Source organism: Moschus berezovskii, chromosome 10 (genome assembly GCF_049115385.1).
Source record: "Moschus berezovskii isolate FMDL1 chromosome 10, NW_MosBer_1.0, whole genome shotgun sequence".
Classification (NCBI taxonomy): domain Eukaryota; kingdom Metazoa; phylum Chordata; class Mammalia; order Artiodactyla; family Moschidae; genus Moschus; species Moschus berezovskii.
Window position 1 is genome coordinate 68646549 of NC_142469.1, and position 18087 is coordinate 68664635.

At 41.0% G+C, this 18087-nt stretch overlaps 1 long non-coding RNA gene across 1 annotated transcript; it reads right to left on the reverse strand.

The window, feature by feature from the left end:
* Positions 1–427: 427 nt before the first annotated feature.
* On the reverse strand, positions 428–17751 carry LOC148776331 (uncharacterized). Its single transcript, XR_016038496.1, has 3 exons — positions 17503–17751; positions 827–883; positions 428–513 (listed from the first exon to the last, which is right to left on the reverse strand). It is a non-coding gene; the product is annotated as an uncharacterized LOC148776331 (long non-coding RNA).
* Between the last annotated feature and the right edge of the window lie 336 nt (positions 17752–18087).

Consider the following 18087-nt stretch of genomic DNA (forward strand, 5'->3'; position numbering starts at 1 on the left):
ACACCTGGCTCAGACTAGAGATACCCACTCTGTATCTCTTTCCAAGAATCACATTGATGACCTAAATCTTGGGGCTCAGCCAATGGTGTAAACCATTGCCAGGGAAACTAAAAATCATAACCCTTGGGGTCATAATGAGGCTGAATTAGACCCATCGGCTTTTGCATCTTCACAAAGACTCAGGGTCCTTCCTGATACAAACGATAGTGGGCTAAGGGGACTGGCATTGGAAACTCGCCTGCAGAATCACAGCAGAAGGATGATCTGTGTGCAGAAAAGCTGCCAGAAACCAGAGGGAGGAGCAAAGGAGGGCAGCAGGTTCAGCCCCTCCCTCTTTCATCATGCGACCCAGAGATCCTCTTACCTACTGGAGGGGTGCCCAGCTGAGTCTTCTTATTCAATGATGCATGAGATAAAATTTCTGGGCTGGTGTTTGAGCAAATGACTCACTCACCTTTTGAGCAAGCAAATTTTCATCTTTCCATAAATTTTGTACATTATTCTTATGCTTTTCTGATAAAAATAAGAAAAAGAAAAAGAAAACATAATATCTCAAAAAAGTGCTTCTTGTTCCCCAGACTCAAAGTTTATTTTATAGGCTAAGCAAAAATCATATCTATCTCAGAACTCAAGTTTTACGATTAATGCACTTTAAGGTTTCAGGTTAACCAAACATGTATCATGAGATGTTTTATACCCTATTTAAAATATTGGATATATTCAGTCTCTTATTCCCTCATTATCTCTTTTACTCTACACTTTCAATACAACCACTGCTAAAATAAACTGATAATATATTTCAATAATATTAAAAAATATTTTTTACCTTGCCATGAGCCATGTAGAATCTCAGTTCCCCAAACAGTGATCGAAACTGCACCCCCTGCATTGGAAGCAAGAAGTCTTAACCACTGGACCACCAACAAAGCCCCTGACAGTGTATTTCAGATACATTAAAACATGACGTTTGACTCATGTGTGGTTGGATAATTTAAATGAGTATTTATACATATCTTGTGGATGTCTGGAAAAATTGGTTGTCAGAAAATGTAAATGAGGGTAGATATTGCATTACAGTGATAACAGTGATAGAAACAGTCATTGATGAAAGAATCACATCTCTCTGGGAATGAAACCATCCCCACATACATTTTGTTGTTGTTGTGGTTGCACCGAGTCTTAGTTGCAACATGCAGGATTTAGTTCCCTGATCAAGGATTAAACCCAGGCCTCCTGCATTGGGAACATGGCGTCTTAGCCACTGGACCACCAGGGAAGTCCTGCCCCACATAGATCTTAAGTCACAGTTCTCCCTACATCTCCTACTAGCCCTTCTCATATAGCTTACTTAGCTCAAGTAAGTAAGGATCTTAAGATAATTTTTCAACAGTCAGATCTCATTGGAGGGCAACTTTAGATTGAATTCAACCAGAAGTCTTATGCCTCCCTTGGAGTGTCACTTTCCTTTAAATCCTTTTGGACTACTTTTTAATGTGAACCATTTTTAAAGTCTTTATTGAATTTGTTACAATATTGCTTCTGTTTTTTATGTTTTGATTTTTTGGTCTTGAGGCATGTGGGATCTTAGCTTCCTGATCAAGGATTGAACCCACAACCCCTGTGCTGGAAGTTGAGCTCTTAATCTCTAGACTGCCAGGGAAGTCCCTGGACCACTTTGGCAGCTTGTGAAATCTTTCCCTCTGCACATGGCTGGATGTCCCAGCTCATATTTACCAGTCTTTCCTTTCTTTTACTCTTTGATAAATTTGGACGTGGTTATAGGAATTCACTATACAGGAGCAAACCTATTTCCTTCCAAATCATAACACAGACCAAAAAAGCAATGGGAATTTTTAAAGTATAGAATTCTGAAGCATTTTTTATATTTTCTAGCAGAGAGATTTGGGGGTGCTACTTGCAGGGCTCAATCTGTGGGCATAATATTGCTTTATGATCTTTTATAAACCATAAGCTGGAACTGTTATAATAACGACAGGTGGACAGATGCCAAGTGGCAAAACCGGGTAGAAAGTGGTGGTAAGAAGGGATTTTTACTGCTGCATCTACTCACAGAAAAACTCCACCCAATAAATTCTACAAAGCAAGACTATAATACATTGAATCCTCTGTTGATCTCTCAAATCTTGAGCCTCTGGTTAGGGTGAGTAAAATGCCCTGATTAAAGTCATTAACAGAAACACTGATAGAAGTGTCCAGGGAAAACTGGCAGTGGGACTGCTGAAAAATCCCCTAATTGTTTCATTTTCCTAAGACTCATCGCAGGCACTGACATTCTGTATCCATTTGCCAAAGAAGTTGCCTGTATTCCATTAATAGAGAAATATCTGAGGGTGTAGGAGAAGATGTCTGTAAGAAAGGATCCTGGCAAAGGTAGGGTCTGTCAACATACATTTCATAGGACTCACTGACTGTTTCAGGTCATGCTTTTCCACTTGTTGAAAAACAGCATCATCACAACAACTGTAAAATGTTGAAAATAAAAATCATGCTTCTGAAGTCCATCAGTTTGGCCTGAAATTGTTCCCACTTTGAGGATACTGCTAGGACAAGGTTTGAGGGCCGAACTGTAATGTTACAGCCAGTAATGTCAATTTGCAGATGGCTATTTGCTTGAGCTGATTTGCATGAAAGATGAGGTGGGGGAGAGCATTTGTGTTGGGGAAGTAATAAGGAAGTGGAAATGATAAACAGCAACCTGTTTGATCCCTTGGCTTGGTACCGGGTATTCACATCTGTGTCTTAGAGAGAAGGGCTTTACATGGTCAGCAAAGCATGTATTTTTATAAAGGATACCTATAAAATAAGTGCACATAGGCTGCAGGACTTTCTGTCCAGGAGTGACACACAGAGTGAAAGTATTAGAGGCAGTACACATCTGTCGTGGGTATTGATCTCATCATGCTTGGCACTGATGTAGACTCTGACTTGCACATAGCTTCTTAGGCCACAGCCAAAGACACAGGTGGCCACAGAGAAGAACGTTCAAGAACTGTCTGTGAGTACATAGGAGACAACTCTGGGGATTCTGAGGAGACTTTGCATGAGGCCAGAAAGTCTACATTATGCAAGTGGGAGCAAGAGCCAGGCAAATTTAGAACAGTCATTCTTATGACCCTAATTGTATCTACCAGCTGGTGAAGTGTAATGAATTAAAAAAACCAATCACTTCTCAGTCCAGCAGTGTGCATGTTCAGTCATGTCTGACTCTTTGTGACCCCATGGACTGTAGCCTGCCAGGCTCCTCTGTCCATGGGATTTCCCAGGCAAGCATACTGGAATGAGTTGCCGTTTCCTTCTCCAGGGGATCTTTCTGACCCAGGGATTGAACTTGAGTCTTTTGTGTCTCCTGCACTGGCAGGAGGATTCGTTGCCACTGAATGACCTGGGAAGCCCCTCTCAGTCCTTCAGCTTGATATAAAAACATGACAGTCAGTACATTATTCAAGATTTTTAGTTGCAGACAACAGAATCTACCCATGCTAGTTTTTAAGAAAAATGTTTAAAGTTTTAAAGAATATTAGACAGCATGCAGATTCCTGGAAGGGCCAGGGAATCACACTCTGAGGCTATGCCGCAAGTTATATCCAAGTCACACACCTGGCACGGGCACTGCAGTGGCACCTACTGCCCCCACAAGGGATGCCACCACTAGGGCTGCTACCATTTCTGCCTCAGTGCCTCTGTCCAACTCCACAGCCTTAACCAGAAAACTGACTCTACATGACATCTGGCTTCTTGCGTTTTGCATGACTGCACCTGATGGCAGAAACTAGGTCACATGCTTACACCCTGGTTGCACAGAAGGCTGGAATAGTAAGTCCTTGTTTCTTCTTGAGAAGGTAGAACTCAAGAGGTATAAGCTTACTTGACATGGGAGAGGATTCCAAGAGATGACATGTGGCCACAAACATAACAAATGTCTGCTGGAGTAGGCATGAGATAATTAGGCAACCATACCCTTATAAGGCAACAAGAGGCCAGTATTTAACTCCCTCTGCTTGGTGAGGAGACACATCATGAAAATAGCCATGGAAGAACTTTGCTGTAATGAAAGTCTTAGAGGTGGTAGCTGGTCTATAATTTTTTTTTTTTTTCCCTATCAAATGCAAGGAGAGAGGCAGTGTCTCTCCATCTCACCTCAGCTTTGGAGGCTATTCCCAGAAACTTTGCAGAAGTTATTAGCACACTGAAGGAAAGTCACATCTCCACCTTGTCACAGCTTTGAGAAATGGTAAATTAAAAAAAAAAAAAGCAATCCAAGTCTAAAAGTTGTTGAAATCTGTGTGGTGCAAAGCAAAAGGCCTCAAGTCGTTGAACAGAGAGACTGAGAACTCTCCATCATCAGGAGGTCATGTCATTTGTGAGTGCTATAGACAGGCTTAAGGAGAAGGAAATGGCAACCCACTCCAGTGTTCTTGCCTGGAGAGTCCCAGGGACAGGGGAACCTGGTGGGCTGCCATCTATGGGATCACACAGAGTCGGACACGACTGAAGTGACTTAGCAGCAGCATAGACAGGCTGAAAAATAGACCAGCACAAGGCTTGGAACCAGGTCAATATAAGAAAAAATGTAGGACCTGAACCAGGTCAGCACAACTTTTGCCTAGGCAAAATCATCCTAGGAGAAATGCCCAGTAGATTTTTATCTTAAATACCAGGATCTAGGGATTGGTTGGGGCTACCTCAACTACCTTTTTGAGGACTATCAAGAAAAAAAATGTCCTTTATGTACATCTGTTTTCATGTGGTCGATACTTACAACTTTGTATTCTGCCCTTTGCTGAATCATAAATATCTTTCCATGTTTAATCTTGCTAGTTATACTGTTTTAAATATCTGTATAGCACTCCATCAGATATATATATTATATATGTATGCATATACACTATATATGATGAACCTTAATGTGCTCAATCATTTCTCCATTATCATATACTTATATTAGTTCTAAGAATTTTAGAAGGATAAGTAGAATTTCTTTTTAAAGGCTCTTTCCATTATTTGAGATCACATAGTTATAGACATATATATATACTATATATATATATACAGTATACATGTATACTGTATATAATTAACCCTAAAGTACTCAATCATTTCTCCATTATTTTATACTTATATTAGTTTTAAGAATTTTAGAAAGATAAGTAGAATTTTTTAAAGACTCTTTCCATTATTAGATAACACAAATATCCCTGTGATAGATATGGCTACTTCCTGGTTGGGTCAATGTTTGGGCTACAAGTACCTCTAAAGGAACAGTTTTCTTTTTGAGAAAACAGGCTCAAGCATTGGAAACTTTAAACAGAAATACTCTAGGAAGTCCTGACATATCTTCCCAAGGTGGCAACTATAGACTCCAGTAAGATTTCTATTTCTGGACAGAACAACTCTAGCATATTTTGAGGGAGGACCCAAAGTTGGGCTAACTTCCATCAGAAATTCTGGAAATTATTCACCTAGAAAGCTTCCTCTCTTGGGTCTGGATAATTAATGAAGAGAATGCAGAAAACAAATCATTCTGTTGTGGGTTTTGAGATAAGACTTCAATTTCCATAATCTTCATAAAAAACAGAGCAGTCTTTTCACCCCAAAATACATTCACAATGAATTGGAATGTCTTAGGAAAAATTTAGATGCAAAGAACAGAACTCCACTTAGCTGAAATCAAAAGAGGATTGATTGAAAGGCAGGGTTCATTATGGGGTTACAGTAAGCCAGTGCAGGAGATAAAGCTGAGCGTTTGGGGACCATAAGGGGATTATGTAGATTTTTTTTCTCCCTCTGTCTCTCTTCTACCTTTGGAGGTTCATAGTGTCTCTATTTGGGGCTTTCCAGGTATGCTAGTGGTAAAGAACTGCCTACCAATGCAGGAGACATAAGAGCCGTGGGTTCAATCCCTGGGTCGATAAGATCCCCTGGAGGAGGGCATGGCAACCCACTCCAGTATTCTTCTCTGGAGAATCCCATGGACAGCTGACCCTGGCGGGCTACAGTCCATATAGGGTCACATAGAGTCAGACGTGACTGAAACGACTTAGCCTGCAGACACGCACAGTGTCTCTATTTGCCTCAGAGCACCTCCTCCATCCTTCTGTAGATGGACCTTTTCTGCTGACTCATGATTTCTCAGCTTCCCCTCACTCATTAGGATGAGGCTTGGGGCTGCTGTGGCAGACCCGCTGGCTGTGACCTTGCAGCTTGGCTCCTCACAGCACAATGACTCAGCCTCTTTGTCCCTCTTCCAAATTCTTGGGAGAGTATCCATTCAGCCCAGCTGAGGTCAGACGTCTATCCCTGGGTCAGTCGCTGAGACTGGTGGGGCGCAGTCACATGGTAGGTAGCGCCGCTCCTCCCAGGGTGAGGAGTGGGGCAAAGACTCCAATGTGGAATGTGGGTAGGGAGAAGGGAATGTCTGGCATTTCTGAGACAGACTTTGGTCTGAGAGAGGCAGGCTGAGTGGTAATAATAATAGCATAGGATTTGGAATTAAAAAATAAAAAATCTCTGCCACTTCTTAGTCATGAAACTAGACAATGCTCCTGCTCTCTCAGAGACTCATTTTATCATATGTTACCTGAGGGAGCTGAACAAGATGACCTGCCAGCTCTTGCTGTCTCCAGTTATTATTTTCATCTTCAAAATCTCATAATGTAAGGAATGACCAATGCTAATATCAGCAATTTGGCAGGTTTTATATGAACAATCATTCAAAAAGCTATCTTTGCAGTATGGCCGAGGGTATATTATTCCCAACATTCCCATTACTGTAGACGTTTTTGGAAGGCCATTATATGAGCTAGCAATGTTGAAGTCCCTAGGTAGGCATTAAGCAAATGTTTCTTGCTTAGAGTGGAATTCAAAAAGAAAAGGAGAAAATGGGTCTTATTCTCTAAGAGTCTGCCTGTCAAGGCGTTAGAGGTTTGAAAAAGTAATATGGTGAAACTGATTTCTAATGCTGTTGGTGAACAATGCTCTAAAATGCATTATTGGTGAACTGCCTACTACAAAGACAAAAGACTGTTCATTGAAATTGTTTTCTATCTATGTCAAATTAATACAGCTCTCCTGCTATGTGTGAACTTGAGGCATTCTTGTAAAGTGGCCTACTCAGCAACATTCATTTTTTTTCCCACTGAAATTCACTATAGTGTTGAAAGAAATTACAATGGCTCTTTTATTTCTATTTATCTATTTGTTTCTATTGGATTGGATTTTTTAAACATTTTATTGAAATATAGTTCATTTACAATGTTATATTGGTTATAGGTACATGGCAAGGTGATTCAGTTATATGTATATTAAATATATATTCTATTTTTACATTCTCTTCCATATTAGGTTGTTATAAGATATTGAGTAGAGTTGCTGCTGCTGCTGCTGCTGAGTAGAGTTTCCTGTGCTATATTGCAGGTCCTTGTTGGTTATCTATTTTATATATAGTAGTGTATATATGTTAATCCCAAACTTCTAATTTATCTTTCCCCACTTCCCACAATAGCCTCTTTTAATATTTAGCATGTTCCTACCAAAAAAGGAAGAATCTGAAGGGAAATACTTAAAAAGTAATAATAATCCCAGTAAGAGTTTCAATTTCCCAACCTATTCAAGTTCCTTAAAAAAGGCCCCAAGGTCCCACACAAATCTGTTATGGACAGCAGATAAACACCTCACTGAAACTGAACCAGGCCACCTTCACTTTTAAAAGTTGGCCTCTGGTTCTTTCTGTATCTGACCCCTCACTTACCTGTACCCCTCATCTGTACACCTCTTTTCACATGTAAATACAAAAGTATATTATCCCTAGATTTGAGCTGAAGAGTTCAATTCAATTATGTTCCTTAATTCATCTCTTGAAGAGGGGGAACATCCCATGAGTTGTGGGTAAGCCAAAATCTCCCAACAGGACAGAGTTAATGTACTCTGTGGTACCAGGAGAAGCTGACTTTTCTCCTTTCCACCTGAGGAAAAGCTCTCACTCAATAATCCCAGGCCCTGGGCAGGGGCAGCCTGTGTTGCTTCCTCCTATGTCTATTACCACTGGGAAATTGGATTTGTGTTGTCCTTCTTCAATTTTAAAATAGCAAATGTTTCTCTTTTATATGAAAAATCTATACTCTCTTTACCCGCTGAAATAGAGTATCTTGGTTTTTTTTTTAATCTAGCTATAAAAATAATTCAGGTTGTTTTTAAAAAGTTCAATCCTATAAAAATGGATAAAGCAGAAAGTGAAGGCTTTCCATAATTCTATCCATTCCAAGAGATGGACACAATGATTAGTTTTATATCTATCCTTACAGATATCTATGTGTGCTGTGCTAAGTCGTTTCAGTTGTATCTGACACTTTTGCGACCCCATGGACCATAACCCTCCAGGCTCCTCTTTCCAGGGGATTCTCCAGGCAAGCCTACTGGAGTGGGTTGCCATTTGCTACTCCAGGGGATCTTCCCAACTCAGAGTTTGAACCCAAATCTCTTACATCTCCTGGATTTGCAGATGGGTTTTTAGCATTAGTACCACCATCTACATATGTGTATATATATATATAATATGTAACTGTTACACTACAAATAATGTGTAATTGTTATATATTATGTAATATACACAAACATACACAGGCAAATACATATATGTATATGCAGACATGTTTCTAAGATAGTATGTACAGTGTGTATTATATACTGTACGTGTTTGACAAAAATGAAATCACATTGGTTTTTTTTTTTTTCATGCTACAAAAATAGGTCTTTATTCTTAGGAAAATATAGTCAGAGCTAGCTTCCTTATGCTATACATAAAATCTTAACATCAGAGGCAGTACAGATAGTACAGATAGTTTTTGAACTGATCTCCAAACAAGCACAAACCCACTACATTGAAAAGAACAGGTAATTTTGAGGTTTTTGGCAAAAGACAGTACTTCACACATCTAATCCAAGTCAAAGAGCCTGAAGACAGTTTTCAGTGAGATAAAAGGAATGAAATAAATATAAATTTTATAGATAAATAAATGTAAGAGAATTTAAATAAGCTAACAGAACTAATTTTTTTTAAATAAAAATGCTAATCAGGTATAAGCTTTTGTTTCTCAATGCCAGACTTCTAGATGTTTATCAGACTACTGTTAATATCATTAAAAACCTAATCTTGGACCAGGGCATTAGTTTTAATACTATTTTGCATTCATAAAAAGGATTTTCTTTCAACTGAATGCTCCTGGCCCTGAAAAACATTTTAGGCATATTACTGAAGGCAGACTGTGGTACTAATAAAACTTGTATCTTACTTTTTTAAAAAGTGACAGACAAAAAAGTCCATCCACTAATTTGCCCACAGTTAAAAATGTCTTTGAACACTGGCTGATGTTCCACTCAATAGGGCATGCCACTACGTTTCTTAAGATGAAATCACATTGTTTACTCTCTTCTGTGGTTCGCTTTTTTTTTTTTTATTTTTACTTTAAACAGCTTGCCATACACATCTTGCATACGAATCCACCTTGCCTTTTATAATAACCTCTCTGTAGTATTATATCATAATCTCTACCTTCCACTGAAGGGCATCTATCATGTTCTAAGTTTTTCTTAAATATTAAAAATAGTGCAATAAATACCTATATATGGGCTTACCAGGTGGCACTAGTGGTAAAGAATCTGCCTGCCAATGTAGGAGATAGAAGAGATGTGGGTTCACTCCCTGGGCCAGGAAGGTCCCCAGGAGAAGGGCATGGCAACTCACTCCAGTTTTCTTGCCTGGAGAATCCCAAGGACAGAGTAGCCTAATGGGCTTCAATCCATAGGCTTACAAACAGTTCGACACAACTGAAGTGACTTAGCATGCGTATATGCATACTTATCTGTCTATCTATATATATACATGCTCTTTCTGTGCTTAGCCACTCAGTTGTGTCCAACTCTTTGCAACCCATGAACTAGAGCCTGCCAGGCTCCTCTGTCCATGGGGATTCTCCAGGCAAGAACACTGGAGTGGGTTGCCATTCACCGTTCTCTTCTCCAGGGGATCTTCCCAACCCAGGGATTGAACGCAGTCTGCCACATTCAGGTGGATTCTTTACCATCTGAGCCACCAGGGAAGCCCTATATATATATGTATACATACATACATACATATATGTATATATGCCTGGGCATGTTCTAATTATCTGTTTAGGATAAATTCCTACAACTTAACTTTCTGGGTTAAAGTTTATGTACATTTAAAATATGACAACATATAAGCCATTACAATAAATAACTAATGACAGCCTACCGGATAGCACAGGGAACTCTACTTTATGCACTGTGGTGAACTGAGTGGGAAGGAAGTCCAAAAGGGTGGGGATATGCGCATGTGTATGTCTGATGCAGCAGAAATGAACATAACATTGTAAAGCAACTGCATGCGAGTAAAAATTAATTTTAAAAATATGACAACATGATGTTCAATAGCAAACCAGAAAAGTCATATCAGTTTATACTCTTAACAAGTTTCCTATAATTATCTTTATTGCTCATAATTGCCGATATGATGTCAAAAAAGAAAAAAAAATGAGCACTTCTCATGGTTGGCTAATCTGCATTTCTTTGAATGTTAGTGAAGTCGAGTATCTTTGCAGGTGTCCCTTAGCCATTTGGCTTTCTTCTTATATGAACTGGTTGACCCTGAGTATTCGTAACACTTACCTCTTTTCCTCTCTCTCCCACCCCATATATACACAACTTTGGTCGACAGTGGCAGGTCCGAGTATGTTACAGGAGCTAGCCAATAAACTTCCTCTTCTGGGAACTTGGGTTTGAGAACAAGGAACCTCTAACATGCTGCATGTCAACCACAAAATGAGACAAAACTGGACTGGGTCAGCTGTTTCGGGCACATCATCAAGAAGAGAAAGGAGAGACTGCTCTGGTGGTCCAGTGATTAAGACGCCGTGCTTCCAATGCAGGGAGCACGGTTGGATCCCTGGTTGGGGAGCTAAGATCCCACGTGCCACAAGGCAAAAAAAAGAAAACGAAGAGATATTTAAGGCTGTCTCCCCTTTGTTCTTTGAGGATCCCTGTCCAATTAGACTCCATGAGCCCTGCCTCAGGAATACACAGTTTGCCAGAACCCTGGCTCTACTTCCTGAGCACTCTGTCCTTGCTAAGTGTTTCGTTTATGTTATATTATCGAATTGGTACAGTGGGTATATTATTCCTAAGTTTCTCAAAAGAGGAAGCTATGGGTTTAGGGAGGCTTACAGTAAATTGTTTAAGTACACTCAGCTAGAAAGTGGTGGAACAGGATTCCAGTTTCTGATGGACTCTGCTATGCTTTCTGCTCCCTGGGCTGCCCAGCTGTGTGTCTCTAGCCTAGAGCTAAGGCAGCATTGGTCTCCAGGGCAGAACTGTGGTCTCCAAGATCATGGCCCCAGGTCTCTCTGACTGCCACCCGCAGATCTTTATCTTTCTCAGGATAAGAGAGGCACACACATCCTAGCTGCTGGCAGCCTTTTTGGTCACATGCAGAAAGGACTTGTCTCTAGTGTGCTGGACAGTGTGCTGGATGAGTGAGTTCTGAGAGCTGCACAGGCTACATCTTGAAGATGGGCCCTCACTCATCTCTCTGCTCTTGGCTGGCCCCCCTGACACTGGGTTTCCACCCAAGCCACAACAGTCTACCTCCCTGAAAATAATGATAGTCAACATTTCTGAAGGGTTTTCCATTCCAGGTGCTTTATATGGGCTTCTCTAGTGGCTCAGCTGGTAAAAATCTGCCTGTCAATGCAGGAGACACAAGAGACAAGGGTTTGATCCTTGGGTCAGGAAGATCCCCTGGAGAAGGAAATGGAAACCCACTCCAGTATTCTTGCCTGGAAGATTCTATGGACAGAGGAGCCTGGTGAGCTATAGTCCATGAGGTCGAAAAGAGTCAGACATGACTGAGCACACACACGGCTCATTTATCTTCACATCAACCCTGAGAGTTAAATACTATTAACAACCCCATTTTACAGATGAGGAAAACGAAGCACAGACGGGTTAAGTGACATGCTCAAGGTCACGCAGCCAGTAAACAGTGGCCAGGATTTTAATCTAGGCATCAGAGAGTCCTTTGCGTAGCTGATAAAAGTTTAGATGCTGTCCTCAGAAAAATGCAGAGGTTCACAATTCCATGTAGTTTCAGGGTTTCCCCTTGAGGAGTCCTCCTATTATAGATCACTCACTTTGTATTGCAGAGCTCAGAAAAGTCAGATGTCCTCAGGGGCCTGGCAGGGAATGCTGGTGAGTGCAGGGCCTGAGTGGGAGAAAGGACAGTGGGCCCTGGATGGTGCATGAACTCCTCCCAGAGCATCTAATGAGAACAAACCAACCAACTAAGAAAATCCCCTCTACTGGACCAAGAACACTCCCTTGGGGGTCAAACACAAGGACATGGCCATCAGTTGGCAGCTTCTGCTAGAACTCAAGTTCTTATTTGCTTATCAGTCAACAGGTATGTTTGGTGTTGCTAAAATTTGCAAAAACTACTCTTCCAGCTCAGGGCGGTCCGCAGCTGATTCCAATCAGATGTTGCAATTACAGGGCCCAGAGCTGTTATCTCTTACCCGGCCCACCACTATCCCTACAGGCACCCAGAGCCCCAGTCACCCCTCACTTGGGCTTCTGATGGTCCAGGGATGTTTTGGGGGTGCGGGTGTTCAGGCTGGGGGAATCAGAATGTGTTACTCCTGAGCACGGTCATGAGGATGGAGGGGGAGTGGCTTCAAAGACGCTGGATTTAGGCAGTGACACTGCCCAGCTTCCACATGTCTCCGGGACAATGGAAGACGCCCCCTGTGGCTGAGCAGTGCCTACTTTCTGTCTTCCTGGCCTCTCCAGTCCAGTATTCTTTCAGTTCTCCTGATCTCTCTTTTGTCTTTGTTCTTCCCACACCCACCCTAAAGAGATGATCATTATTTTTTCTAGTCCTGGGAAAACTGCCCTCTCTCAATATTGCTATTATGTTTTCTCACTGGCACTTGCTGTATTTTGATATTCCGGCCTCAAAGCACCTAGCAGAGCTTCCCTAGTAGGTTTCAGCTTTGACAAAAGCTAGTCCCTATTTCTGCTTTTCCATTCGGTAGTGTCCCTCCCCTGAAGCCATGAATCACAATTACTTACTTAAATGGGGAGGGGAGGAAAGGAAGGGTGGAAATATTGGGGGAAAAAAGTTTCCATTAATATTAAAAAATATTATCCTACCACATAATTTCCGTCTTAAGACCTCTTTACGCTCTTGATGGCCCCAAAAAAGTTTATGTGGGCTATTCAGTACATACTGATGTTTAATACATTCAAAATTAAGATGGATAAATGTGTATTTAGTTACTTATTCACTTAAAAAATCCCATGGATGGAGGAGCCTGATAGGCTGCAGTCTGTGGGGTCGCTAAGGGTCGGACACGACTGAGCGACTTCACTTTCACTTTTCACTTTCACGCATTGGAGAAGGAAATGGCAGCCCACTCCAGTGTTCTTGCCTGGAGAATCCCAGGGACGGGGGAGCCTGGTGGGCTTCCATCTATGGGGTCACACAGAGTCGGACACGACTGAAGTGACTTAGCAGCAGCAGCAGCATTCACTTAAAAAGAACAATAAACCTACTACATGTTAACATCAGTCATGTATTTTTTTTTTAATTTAAAATAGTTGTATTAAAAGGAACACAACTCAATCATTTGTAGTTATGTGGATGAACCCAGGGTCTGTCATATAGTGAGTTAAGTCAAAAAGAAAAAACAAACGTCGTACAATAACACATATATATGGAATCTAGAAAGACGGTACTGATGAACCTATTTGCAGGCAGGAATAGAAATGGAGATGTAGAGAACAGAACTGTGGACACGGAGCAGGGACAGGGGAAGGAGAGGGTGGGACAAATTGAGAGAGGGTCATTGACAAATATACACTACCATGTGCAAAATAGCGGGAAGCTGCTGTATAGCACAGGGAGCTCAGCTCGGTGCTCTGTCAAGACCTAGAGGGGTGGGATACTGGAAGGTGGGAGGCAGATCCAAGAGGGAGGGGGTGTATGTATATATATACCTAATTCACAGTGTAGTACAGAAGAAAACAACACAACATTGTAAAGTAAGTTACTCCAATTTAAAAAAATAAAAATATGTACACTTGTGAGAGAACAAAAGCAAAAGAGATAAACAGCGTCTTAGTATTACAATGAAAATACCCAGAGGAGGACCTTTCGGAGGACCAGCAGAAAGGCGCACACAGTGAGAACTGCTGGTTTTATCATGAAATACAATCAGAGGGCTCCGAGTCACAGTCCTAGGAGGAAACAAGCACGATTGCCGATTGCCGTCTAAGGGAGGCAGTGTGCCTAACAGGAAAGGGCACTCACTAGTTTTGGATGCAGACACTTCTACATTTAAATCCCAGTAGTCACCTTCCTATAGAATAGCCTTCGGAAGTTTACTGAACTTTTCAGAACCTCAGATCTCCTACGTATAAATGGAGAACAATTGTACCTGTCTTCCCAGGTTGTTGAAAGATAAGGAAGTATTTGTCAAACTTCATTCATCATAACTTTTGCTAAGTCCATGTAAGAACTATATCCTCTCTGTATTTTTCCAAAGCTCACTTTTGAAACTTAAATACATTTTGAAAGAAAATTTCACATCTTTATCGTCAATGGAGAATGACTTGCTCTAAATCGAAGGTGCAGTGGAAATAAAAAAGATCTTGTTTCCAGAGAAGATGTTCAGCTCAGTCCTGCTCTCCTTTTGGAACAAAAAGAAATAAGCCAATGTGAGAAATATAAGACTTGTACCAAAGAGACTTGACCAGATGTGATCTGAAGGAGTCACAGGCTTGAAGAAGGAAGAGTTTCTCATTATGTGATGCAGCTTGACTTCTGCCTTGCCCATACACCACTTAGTCACCTCCCCTACTTCCTAAGCCATTTCCTCCAGCACCCCGCCCTCAGGAGACATTGAGATCATGCCTGGAAAGCATTTAACTCAATGCCTGGGACCTGGGAGGGACTCTGCATTGGAGCTTTTGTTGTCTTTTCTAATGCTTCCTTTTTTTCCCCCTCATGAGTTAAATAACTCACATAAATTCATAGTTATTTAGTGGAGGACTATGACTGTGACACCTGTGTTGCATCCCTCTGTGGATCAGAGCGTGGACTCTGGAACTAGGCTCTGCTTTAGAGCTGTGTGACCTTGAGCAAGGGACTCAACCTCTCTGAACCTCAGTGTTCTCAACAGTTATACAGTGATACAATAGCACCTAATTCACAAGGTAAGAGCGAACTAGTAATACTTGTAAAGCACACAGGACATGCCTGGCAGGTAGCCAATGCTATACACATATGAGCTAATATTAATAACATTCTTTCTTTTTCATGAGCTGGGCTTGACAGTAGTCATTAACACACAGGTTACTATGGAGAAGTTTTTCTCAAATTCTGAGATGAAGGACCAGGTTTTCCCTTCTAATCTAGGTGGATCAGTACATTTGGAAATAGGAGAAAAAGTGAATTAATAGGAGAAAGGAATAAAAAAGAGAAAATATATAACACAAGCCTATATATTTTATTAGATTCAACAGGCATATGTATTACAATCGAGATAATCAAAGAACAAAACACAGGAAAAAATAGATCACAAAAATGTGTCTGCTGTTCACTGCACACCTGAGTACAGGCAATTCATAGTTTCGCTTCAGTACTTTTTTGTCATTCCACAGTTGTGACGAAACAAAAATTAGGAGGAAAATAGCAATTCTCCGTGGTAAATGCTGATATGGGTACTTGAAACAAACATTTTGTATATTAATATTTAAAGTTTTTCATGTGATGGGTGAGCTTGCTTTTTGTTCACTAATTTATTTAATCTAGATTGAATAGATGAAAGCACTACAAAGAAGGGATCATGTATTTTTAAACAGTTTCTTCCTATTATCTTTTGCCATGCTTTGAGGTATTCAGGATCTTATTTCCCTGACTAGGGATCAAATCCATGCCCCCTGCAGTGGAAGCTTGGAGTCCCAACTACTGGACCACCAAAGAAGTCCCTCTTTGTTTTAAAACAGAGTAAAGAGACCAGTCTTACAGAGGTAGGTTCATGAGAAAGGAAAAGTAAAACCATTTCTGCAAGCTCTGGATGTTCATTTTCTACTTTTGTCTAAAATGAAACCCATGATATTGTATATTCAACATTCACTTTCAATCCTTCATCAGTAGTCAATTCCAAAACTGATCTTTTAAAGTTAAAAGATCAGTTTTAAATTTAAATTTAAATTATCTTTGATAAACCAGTGAACAAGATGAATTCTGGAATTTATACACTTTGGGATGATAGTAGACACACTAAACTTAAAATGTCACACGTGTTGGGATGGCTCATAGGAAGACTGTGTCACATGTGACTCAGCCATTCCAGTGCAATGCCTGAACTAGACCTTGTGTCTTAGTTTGTTCAGCTGCTATAACAAAATACCATAAGCCGGGTGAGTTATAAACAACAAACATTTCTCACAGTTCTGGAGGTTGGGAAGTCCAAGATCAAGGCATCCGTAGAGGGTTTGCTTCTATTTCATAGACAGTACCTTCTCTCTGTGTCCTCACACAGTAGGAGAGGTAAGGGAGCTCTTTGGGGCTTTTATAAGGATACTAATTCCATTCCCGAGGGCTCCTCCCTCATGACCTAACCAGCTCCCAGACGAATGCCTCCAAAGACCATTACATTGGGAATTAGGTTTTAACATATGTATTTTGGGTGAGGAGGGAGAAGCACAAACATTCAATCTATAGCATGCTGTTCAGTGAGACTGATCCTCTGGTGATGCTGTGCCTGATGAATGTCAAATTGCTCTAAAAGTTTCTAAACCGTCATTGTCTATGTCTACACTTATCCTGCTGTGGCTGGGAACAAACCCACAGACCACACTTAGAGTAGCAGTGATAAGGAATCCAGCTCTAGAATGGTGAGTTACCTAATTTTAGAAGAAATATTGTTGGATGGCAGATAATGCTTCAGGTTGGTTTTTTTATTATTATTATTATTGAGACCATTTCCACTTTTGAAGAAAGTAGCTGTCTCCTACTCATACACTTGCATCTCACGTGCTAAAGCAATTCTTGAGAGGAACACTCAAGCCATGAAAGTAATGTTATAAAATTTATAAAGGGAAGAAAACTGGAGCAGAATTAGCCCTTTCCTCTCAAACTGCAATCCACAGCCTTCGTTCACAGTCACAGATTTGGGTAAAAACTGTCCACACACAGCTACGAGTGAGCTTCAGGAAGGCTAGGACCACTTAGTTTTTACCTGAAACTGGAGCAGCTGGCACTGAGATGGGCATATGGAAATCACTCAATAAAGGTGTAAGTGAGCAGATTCTCAGAAGCTTAGCGGTCTTACATCTCTGCTGGAGTGCTACAGAAGGCTAGTTACTGAGGAAAGAACAGTTTAGCAGCATGGAAGATACATGCACCTCTTTTCCTTCTTACTCCTTTCCTGAGTTACAGTCTCTTGAAAAGCAAACACAGCTTTCACAGTTCCACTCTTTGAAGAGCAGAAAGCTCCAGGAATTCTCATTGATCCAGGTGAGCATTTTTAGATTGCCTGGACCGCCTTCTTTTATTCTTCTCTACCACAGGAGCCATGTCTCCATCATCTCAGTATCACTGTGGCATCATGGAGGGTCTGGTGTACGCCTGAGGACCATGGCGTAGTGTTTTTAACACATCCGCTAGAGAGAGGCTAAGTGAACCGGGGCAGAGCTTCTCAAGCGTAACGTGTCCGTGAATCACTTGGGCAGCTTGTCACAATGCAGAGTTTTATGCAGTTCTAGCTCCAGGTGTGCACCCAGGTGACGCCAAACTTTCTCATCATTGGGCCACATCTTATATAGCAGGCAATCAGGAGGAATGAAAGGAACCTGAATTTCTCTTTAGCTGCCTGTTAGCTAATTAAGTAAAAGATGTAGTTAATATTATTTAGGCCTGATATTTAGGTATCTGTCTGGTGGCTCAGAGGGTAAAGCATCTGCCTGGAATGTGGGTTAATCTCGGGTTCG